Source organism: Chiloscyllium punctatum, chromosome 24 (genome assembly GCF_047496795.1).
Source record: "Chiloscyllium punctatum isolate Juve2018m chromosome 24, sChiPun1.3, whole genome shotgun sequence".
Lineage (NCBI taxonomy): Eukaryota > Metazoa > Chordata > Chondrichthyes > Orectolobiformes > Hemiscylliidae > Chiloscyllium > Chiloscyllium punctatum.
In genome coordinates, this window is record NC_092762.1 from 72,613,203 (window position 1) to 72,623,488 (window position 10,286).

Sequence of the window (10,286 nt, forward strand, 5' to 3'; positions counted from 1 at the left end):
AAGAAAGAAAGAGTGGCTGGAATGTTTCAGGTCAGTGATTTATTGACATAATTGTCTTGACTAAAACTCATCAATCTGAAATTTGCTACCTCTGTTTCCTCTCAGCGCAGATGCTACCTAATGTGTTAAATTATTATGATGAATTGTCTTTTGATCTGAGTTGTCACAGATGCGTAGTTCTCATCAAACAGTCAGTAAAAAGTTAAGAATTGTCCTGGTTTCCATATGCAGTGACATCATGTATGTTTAAAAGATTTCCTCTGATTTATATTAAAAGCGATATTGTAAACACATTCTAAAAGGTAATTTTAAAAATATAACCATGTTAGAGATAACAGAGAAAATCTTTCATGCTATCACGTAAACTCAGTTTTTAGAGCAAGTTAGTTCAAGCTTCCATATGGGTTATCATACTGTGACAATACCCTCTTTGAGTTGAGTTGGTGACACTTCAAAACCTCTTACTCGCAACAGATCAGAGGGCAAATGAGTGATTATATGGGATAATTCTTTCGCTTTGTACCAATTGTGCAATGCCACATTGTTTTTCAACCTTTTAGGTGTCTGGAATTTTACTCATGATCCCTAAGTTGATCGGATTGGACAGCTGCATCCATAAGGAGGCCCTTGTTCTGGCTGAAACAGCGTGAGTCTCTGCAGTGCATGAACGGGGCACTAAGCCCCTCCTTTTGACTGCCTTTGTTAATGTAAGTGCAGAGCTGTTAGTTTTGGCAGAAGGAGAGCTGTTCTCAGCTCCTTGTGTGCAGCCAGTCCTGGAGACGGTGCCAAGCTCTCCCTCGGTGATAATGCTGCAGTTAAAGGCTCTGAGGACAGCCAGTACACAGCCTGCAATGCAAATACAATGCAGTCTCATTAACCTCTCAGTGTGAAAGGATGAGACAGGGGCCTGAATAAGGTTTTCTGTGCCTCAGATGTATCCAGAGCTGCAAAACTTAATTTTATGCAGTAAGTTTTTTCAGTTACTGAATTTGACTCCAATTTGCCTTTTGGCTTCTAAAAGATTTATCTTATTTATCAAACTCTCTTAAGACATTGGTTTAGATGAGATCAAGTACATGGATTTGACATTTTCCTTTATTCCAGAATTCCACGATTTTTATTAACTTCATTTGTTCAAAATAGAAGGATTATATTGTTGCTGGGCTTGCTGAATTTTATGTCAGGGTGAATGTTTAGTTTTTAACAGAGAATTTTGGTAATGTGGTATAATGTTCTAATGCACTGTGATACAATGTGAAGGGCCAATTTTCTGTATTATACACTAATGTTCCAGCTCACTTTATCATCCTGTGATGTTCCAGGTCACTTTAACTCACTGGCTCAACTTCTCTGTTGTTGAAACCCATATCTCTGCCTTTATTATCTCAAGATTTGATTGTTCCAGTGCACCCCTGTACTGTCACCCACTTTCTACCCCTGACATGGAGGACCCTGACAGTTTTAATAATTTCACAACTGATATGTGCCTCGGTCTCAAACTCTGAAATTCCCACCCTAAACTTCTTAACCTCAAAGATACTTCCCAAAAAAAGATTTCTCTCACACCAAGCTTTCAACAACCTGCTTGACAGTCTCCTTATGTGGCTCAGTATCTGAGTCTGTTTGATAACATCCCTGTGAGCACCCTGTGATATTTCACTACCTTAAAAGTATTGTTATTGTCCTTTTGATATCTTAATTCACTGCATTCCACTGTGATGGTCTGACTCACTGCTTTAGAACATGTTCAATTTCCATCTTTGATTCTCTGCAAAATGAATCTCAGTGTCTGGATAATAATATTGAACAGAAGACAAGATTTAGATTAGTTACAGTGTGGAACTAGGCCCTTCGGCCTAACAAGTCCACACCGACCCTCTGAAGAGCAACTCACCCAGACCAATTCCCCTACATTTACCCCTTCAACTAACACTATGGGCAATTTAGCATGGCCAATTCACCTAACCTGCACATTTTTGGACTGTGGGAGGAAACCCACGCAGACACGGGGAGAATGTGTAAACTCTACATAGACAGTTGCCTGGGGTGGGAATTGAACCCAGGTCTCTAACGCTGTGAGGCAGCAGTGCTAACCACTGTGCCACTGGTGTTGGACTAGGGTGTACAAAGTTAAAAATCACACAACACCAGGTTCTAGTCCAACAGGTTTAATTGGAAGCACTAGCTTTTGCAGCGACACTCCCTTATCAGGTGGTTGTGCCTTTGGGGAGTATCTTTGAGGTTAAGGAGTTTAGGGTGGGAATTTCAGAGTTTGAGGCCTAGGCACATACCAGTTGTGAAATGATTAAAACTGTCAGGGTCCTCCATGTACGGGGTAGAAAGTGGGTGATAGTACAGGGGTGCACTGGAACAACCACCTGATGAAGGAGCAGCACTCTGAAAGCTAGTGCTTCCTGTGTTGGACTATAACCTGGTGTTGTGTGATTTTTAACTTTGAACAGAAGACAAATGTTACTCCATTGAGGTAGAGACAGAGAAATATTCTCTTTCTCGGCACTTTCCAAATAATAAGTAAGAATTATGCCTGTGAAACCATATTACGAAAAGAGTCAAACTTCATGAAAAGAAACTTGAAGAAACAAATTATTGCCTTAAATTGCTGTTAACCAAAGAAAGAATTTGCATTCATACAATGCATCTTACCTCTGTAGAATAAAGTAATGTAATGGTTAGATTCAGAGAATTGGCAGGAGTTGTAGTGCAAAGGGTTAATGCGAATCTGCAAATGAGATGATTTATATCATCATTGGGAAATGACGTCAGCTGATATAACTACAAGGGAATGGTTCCCTCTTGCAGCATCGTGAAGGTGGTGAAGTCTTTGACATGTATATAATTAGTGATTGCATGTCTAAATAAAAAAAGTCTAAACCTCCAGCAAATGTCTCCTGCAATATTCATCAATCTGTCACTCAGATCCAACTGGAATATAAACTCAGGATGTTCCAAAGCAGTTTACACCTTTCAAATTTGGTCACTGTTTAATGTAGAAAGATAATGATCAAATTGTCCATCATAAGGCTCTATAGATGAAATTGTGAAAATGATCAATTTTAAGTGTTGAACAAAAATGTTGGCCAGTACACCAGGAGAACACCACTGTTTTTCTTCAATTGGATTATTGGATCTTTTTCACCTGCCCAAGATGACAAACAATATTTGGGTTTAATATCCCATTTTGAGTTAGAAGCCAGAGTGCAATCACTGATCCCAGACTTCAGTTTACTGTAGGATGGATCTCTTAGCACATGGAAATAATTAGTATTTTATGTTGCAATGGTCTGAAGATTAATGTGATGTTTCTTAGTGATAAAGTCCTCAGAAGCAATGACAGAGCATCTAATTATGCTTAGCAGATTTATTAATAAAATCAGTTGTGGGCAGGAATGATACAAAATGTTAACTTTAGTAACCAGCTGGTGTGTTTATCTCAAAATACATAGAATTCAAATACAGATTGTTTTTATTCTCGTTTCTTCGACTTGGAAGCCTTATTCATTGCTTCAATAGAACCTTTTTACATTTTATTTTTCTCTTATAGTGATGACTATTGCTGGGATACACTGCTTCAGGAGCTACTAGTCCCTAATGGGACTGACATATGCTTAATATGATTCATTGAGGATCACTAGCTACCTGACAATTAAAACAGGAGACTCACATTCATTACTGCAGACACTGAAACAGTGTACATATAGTGATGGTACTATGGCTGTAAGGGGTGTATTTTGTCCTTTTTTAAATAAGGTTGAGACAGAGATGCCAAGCAGTCTGTTCCATAGCCAATAAAGTATACAGCTTTTGAGGCCTTGGGGTTTTTTTTAAAGTTGGAAGAATAGATGCAGTCCGAATGGGTGGGGTCAAGCCCTCCCAAAACCAGGGTTTTTTTTAGTTTTAGCTTTCAGTAGCAGTTGCTGGGGTCTAGAAGCTAGATGTGGAAGCTCTTATTCCTCTCTCTTTTACAGCTAAAAGCTGGGGTTCTCTTCCTGCTGCTAGAATTGCATGTGAGACAATCTATTTTACTGAATTTGCCTTTGCCAAGGGTGTGTTTATGCGATGTTATTATATTGGAATAGTTAATTAGTAGCGGTTGATATATATATTCTTTTGGTAAGCATTCTGATAGATGTACAGTTAAACCATTTTAAAAATTTTTATTTTGTTGGTATTTTAATTATAGTCTATGAATAAAGAATTTTTTTTTCCCCCCAAGTCTGGTAGTTTGACCAGTCGAATTGAATCCAGAACTCAACACCTTACACTTGAGAAAAAGTTAGAGTCTATACTGTCTTCTTTATAAATTTTGGGGGGAGTTTGATCTGGTCCACAACAATATCTACCTCAACAATGTTAACAAAAGGAACTTTGGAGTTTAGGCAGATATTCTACCATCAGAAGAATGCACCAGATCCTGACAATGTCAAATACATACATGTGTAATTTGTGTCATATAATTCTTTCCCAGGAATTCTGGCTGATTATTTTTCTTCTTCCAAATCCACAAGTACCGTTTAATCCAGATAGAGTGTCTTACCAAATTCCAACTGGAATCATCATAGAAAGCAACAGTTTATAATTGTACCAAAACAGCAGCTGCTGGGAAAGCTCAACAGGTCTGGTAGCAGCTGTGCAGAGACATCAAAGTTAACATTTCAGGTCATCGTACTCAAAATGTTAACTCTAATTTCTCTTCATAGATACTGCAGACCTGCTAAGCTTTTCCAGCAACCTGTGTTTTTGGTTCTGATTTACAGCATCCGCGATATTTTTTGATTTTTATTTTAAATTTACACATCATCTGTAAAATAAACAGACAGAAATAGGAGAGATTTGACTATCAGCCACACAAGGAGGTATTAGATCAGATGACTAAAAGCATGGTGAAAGAGGTAGGTTGTAGCAATCGAAGGATATGAGGAGAAAGCGGGAACAGGGAGCTGACTTGGATGATGAGCCACAATCGAAGATCTACCCCTGCTCCTATTTCTATGTTTTAATTAATGATTAATGGAGGAAAGGGGAAGTTTTAGGAGGGGAATCCCAGAGTTTACAGACTCGGTAATCATTGTTGGAGGGAAAGAAAGTGGCTTTTGTGGCAAATCGTAACTGAGATGATCATTTGGATGGACGGCATTGTGGTTCAGTGATTAGCGCTGCTGCCTCGCAGCAGGGACCTGGGTTCGATTCCAGCTTCGGATGACAATCTGTGTGGAGTTTGCACATTCTCCCCGTGTCTGCGTGGGTTTCCCCCAGGTGCTCCGGTTTCCTCCCACAGATCAAAGATGTGCAGGTTAGGTGGATTGGCCATGCTAAGTTGCCCGTAGTGTGCAGGCTAGGTGGGTTAACTGTAGCAAATGATGATGTGGAGGTGCTGGTGTTGAAGTGGGATGGGCAAAGTTAAAAATCACACAACACCAGATTACAGTCCAACAAGTTTATCTGAAAGCACTAGCTTTTGGAGCGCTGCTCCTTCATCAGCTACCTGAAAGGTAGTGCTTCCAAACAACCTGTTGGACTATAACCTGGTGTTGTGTGCTTTTTAACCTAGTAATTGATGGCTTACAGGGATAGAGTGGATGCTCTTTGACGGGTCAGTGTAGATTCGATGGGCTGAATGGCTTCTATCTGCTCTGAAGGGATTCTATGATTTTGTTCTCACCATAAACTAGTGAAGTGGGCGTCTGAACAGAAACAGAGAGAAAAATGCAAGGCCCAAAGATTGGAGGGCAGGTTCAGATTCCCAAAGTACGTGCTCAGTAAACCAAGCTCGAACAATGGTGCATGAGAGTGAAAATCTAAAAACCAGTACCATCCAACAGTGCATTGAGTCCAATGCGGGGGGGGGGGGGGGGTTACTTCTGTAGATAAGCAACATTGGAGATTTCTGGATTGCCTTATATCACATCTTTCGATTCCCTTACATTCTGCTGATATTCACAGCATCTCTGTACTTGCTGTCAGATTGAACATGAATAAGATATCTTACAATCACTTCTCATCAAAATTTAATGAGAAATTTGTGCATTGCCATGCGGTGAAGTGTGTCACTCAAGGAGTTAACCTGGAGGCAGTAGGTTGCTCAGTTGGTTTACGTATATTATCACATTAGCTATCTTTTCTTTGTTCCCCATTTTCCATGGAAAGTTTACAGACCAAATGACGGCACATTTTTACATTCCGTACTACTTACGCAGCACTTGGAATACTTCAAATTTCCTACATATCACAAGTCAAGTGTCCCCACCACCACCCCCACACAAACTCAACCCTCTTTCAAATACTGAAAGCGCTTCTGCATTTCATCAGTGGTTGAAACATTGCCTGTTTCCATATCTCCATATTAACCCTAGATGAACTGAATTTGCTCAGCTGATGGAATGTGAAAAGAACACTGCTGCCCTAAGTACATATATGTCTACTGGCTTTCCAATTGTGGGGCTTTGTGTATTTTGTAAAGGAACATTGAATTTGTTGTACACCTAAATATTGATCAGCTGTCCCTGAAAATTAAACGGAAAAATGCTGGAACTGTGAAAACGCATAGACTGAATGGGCAGCAATATGCTGATGATACAAGATATCTTGGGGAGCTATGAATTTGGAAATCACTATTCTCTTCATCCTGATATGATTATGCAGACGTTGACCACCAGAAAGAAGCACTAACAACTTAATATAGCATCTTTACAGAAGTAAAATGTCTGAAGTCCTTCACAAAAACATTATTGAAGAGAATTTCACTGTTATCTGAGAAGGTATTAAGGCATGCGACCAATGTTAGGTCAGTTTTAGGGAATTTTTAAAGATGATCGGTGAGGTAAAATGGTGACTGTAAACGATCCCAGGGAATTATTCAGAAGAACAGCGGGACAAGAATTTTCCAAAGTTCTCAACACTGAAACAACATTACCCAATAAAAAAAATCTGGGCATTATCTCATTCCCGATCATACTGCGTACAAATTGACAGTTGTGTTTCTAGATTATGTTATGCCGCAGAGGTTCTTTTGTTTTAAGAACATAAGAAGATAAGAACTAGGACCAGGAGTAGGCCATCTGGCCCCTCAAGCCTGGTCCGCCACTTAATAAGATCATGGCTGATCTTTTTGTGGCCCCAGCTCCACTTATCTCCCTCTCACTGTATCCCTTAATTCCTTTACTGTTCAAAACCGTATCTATCTTAACTTTATAAACATTCAATAAGGAAGCATCAACTACTTCACTGAGCATGGAATTCCACAAGTACTAAAATGTTGGTTGGTCCAACAAATACTTTTTCACACACAATCATTGCACTTCAGTCAAAACTAGATTAAAATGAAGGAAACAATTCCACGGTTTTCTTGAATGAGAAAAGAGGAATTTTACTATCTCCTACTCAGAAGAAATAATAAAACAAGACATCAAACACATGCACAAACACAGGCAATACATCTAGAACCAAGTCCATTTATTGAATAGCAGCTGGCTTAAGTCTGAGTTGACGTTTTACTTGTTTTAATTAGATGTCTAGAGAAGAAGGTAGGAAAAGTTGTCATTTAAAGTCCATGGAGCCTTTGCGTTGTGAAAATGATCAGAGTCCTAACTGGTTAGTTATTGATTCTTTGGCAGTGTGATGTTTATAAATCTTGCATGCTCTGTGAATGGTAGCTTTTCCAAGTTGTTTCTGAACTAGGCAATGACTTTTGAGGTTGAGAGAAAGAGTGAGTAAAGAATTTTCAGTATCCTTGCTGTTTTCAGTCCATGTTGCTTTGCTGCTCAAAGGCAAGTTAATGAATGATGATTAATTTGGGCATTCAAAAGTCTGACTCCATGGTCTTTTGAAACTGAATATTCTATGAGTAATTTCTAGTTCTCACTGGACATAAAATTGTCAGTGTGAATAAAACAAGAGAAGTGAATTTCATGAAGTCTCACCAAGTTTCAGTGCTTCTTGATGAAACTGGTAATTCTGACGCTGTAGTTGAGAAAATCCCACGTGGGTTTCCTGGGAGTGTTAGGTGATGAAAGCAGCTATTTTATGGCAGCAATGTCTTTTCTAAAAACATCTTTTAGCATATGAAAGTCTTAGATTTTAAAGTAAAAAGATGAAAGTTAGATATTAAAAGTCTATTTTCACTACAATGCTAACATTTACAACAAAGACTGCATTTAAGAAATACGTTATTAGGTGTAACACATTTTTTCAGGGTATGAAAAACACTAAAATCATTGGCTTTTCCTTTCATTTTGTCTTTTACAATGCTTCTCACTCAATCACTCTATTTGGTCCATTATTTTGCAATACAATTTCATTAAACCTCTCTTTATTCAAAACAATTGCATCAGATAAAGTATATATTTAACATAGAATAAATTTCAAACTTATGTCTAACTTCAGATATGGCCACATCTCTGTCGACCATGTGCAAAGTATAAATATAATCACTCTATTTGGTCCATTATTTTGCAATGCAATTTCATTAAACCTCTCTTTATTCAAAACAATTGCATCAGATAAAGTATATATTTAACATATGATAAATTTCAAACTTATGTCTAACTTCAGATATGGCCACATCTCTGTCGACCATGTGCAAAGTGTAAATATAAATACCAGCTGAAGATATTCTCTCTCTATCTGGTGCACAGCTTTGCACTTCTAATAGATGTCATCACTGATGCATTAAAATGCATGATGATATTTTGAGGAAAGGAATGTGGTTGTGCTACGTGCAAGCGAACAAACTATGAAGGTGGAGCTCAGTGGCGACTGCCTGCCAGACCTGAAGGTGAAGGGTCACAAAATGCCACAGGTCAGTTACTACAAGGCTTCAACCAGTGTGTATCAGTTTTGAACCACATGATGTAGAGGTGCCAGTGTTGGACTGGGTCAGACAAAGTTAAAAACCACACAGCAACAGGATATATTCCAACAGGTTTATTTGAAAGCTTGTACTTTCAAACAAACCTGTTGCACTATAACCTGGTGTTGTGAGTTTTTTAATTTTGTACCCAAGTGGGAGTCAGGAGGTGGTGAAAAGAAAGGTGCAGCAGTAAAGTGCCCTGTAATGCACGTATGAATTTAACACATTGCTTTGGTATCAGTCTCACTCGCAGGCTTATATTCACAATTGTGATAGTAAATTAGTATAATGCAATGAACTGAAATCACTGTGTAACTAGGGTTGTAAAGAAGAGAAGGGTTTCAAAAAAGTAGTGCTAAGATTGAACCTATCCTCATTGACACTATGGGATGCTGGCTCATAGCCAAGTAACACGTTTGTGTCAAATTCCTTCATCTGCTCTTTTTAAAAAGATGTGTTAAGCCATTTATTTGAGCAGGTTAACACCTCCATTAAAATAGCTCTGAGAAGAATTTCAGACCTACATGCAAAGTATTTGTGTGCTTATGTCCACACAATGTGTAAGACCTTAGAGTGAGTGAGGAGGATTGTGGGGGTATTTTAAGGGAAAAGAGTTCAGGGATTTGGTAGAGTGCTTGCATTCAGAATGTCTGGAGCTGTGATTTAGGAATCCAAAACAGTGCAGAAAAACAAGAAAAACTACAAATGTACAGGAGGTTTGTAAGGATCTGAAAGGGAAAATAAAGACTTGGCATGTCAGACTGTTCATTTAAATCAGATAAATCTAAAAATTTACTTGAGCCAGACAAATCCCAGGTTTTGGTTCAAATGGATCAAGTCACAGCCCTGACATGTTGATACTGACAGAGTTAGACTTGATTAAAACAGGCACTCCAGCACAAGACAGACTCTCCATAACACATTCCCAGAATAAAGCTAAAAATCGCACAACACCAGACTATAGTCCAACAGACTTATTTGGAAGCACTAGCTTTCAGAACATTGCTCCTTCATCAGGTGGTTGTGGAGGTTAAGATCATGCTCACAGAATTTATAGCCAAAGGAGTCCAGTGTCATGGAGATGTGATAAAGTGAACAATCTTAGATTAAAACTTTCATCTTTTAGAATAGAGTATGCTGGTTTCTGTTCTTTGATAGGTAAATCCCAGAACTTCATTTAAATTACATTTTCAAGTTAGCTCAGCTTTTTAACAATAGGTGTGAACTCTGACTGCACCCCAATGCTATATCAGACTAAGTCCTCTGAATAGTTTTTACAGAGTTTTACATGGATTCATGCAGTTTTTGAGCAAAATAAAATGTATTTCTGCAAAAACAAATTCATCCCATTCGCTTATATGTACGCGCATGTAGGAGCGACAGATTGAGTGTGGATGTGAGTGTGTGTGTGTGAGTGAAT

At 38.6% G+C, this 10,286-nt stretch overlaps 1 long non-coding RNA gene across 3 annotated transcripts in view; it reads left to right on the forward strand.

Annotated features, from left to right (window-relative positions):
* The first annotated feature begins 751 nt into the window (after positions 1–751).
* LOC140494689 (uncharacterized) overlaps positions 752–10,286 on the forward strand; it is a 95,384-nt gene continuing 85,849 nt past the window's right edge. For all 3 annotated transcript variants that reach the window (XR_011964028.1, XR_011964026.1, XR_011964027.1), the window contains exon 1: positions 752–966. This is a non-coding gene — a long non-coding RNA (uncharacterized lncRNA). The remainder of the gene's footprint in view (positions 967–10,286) is intronic.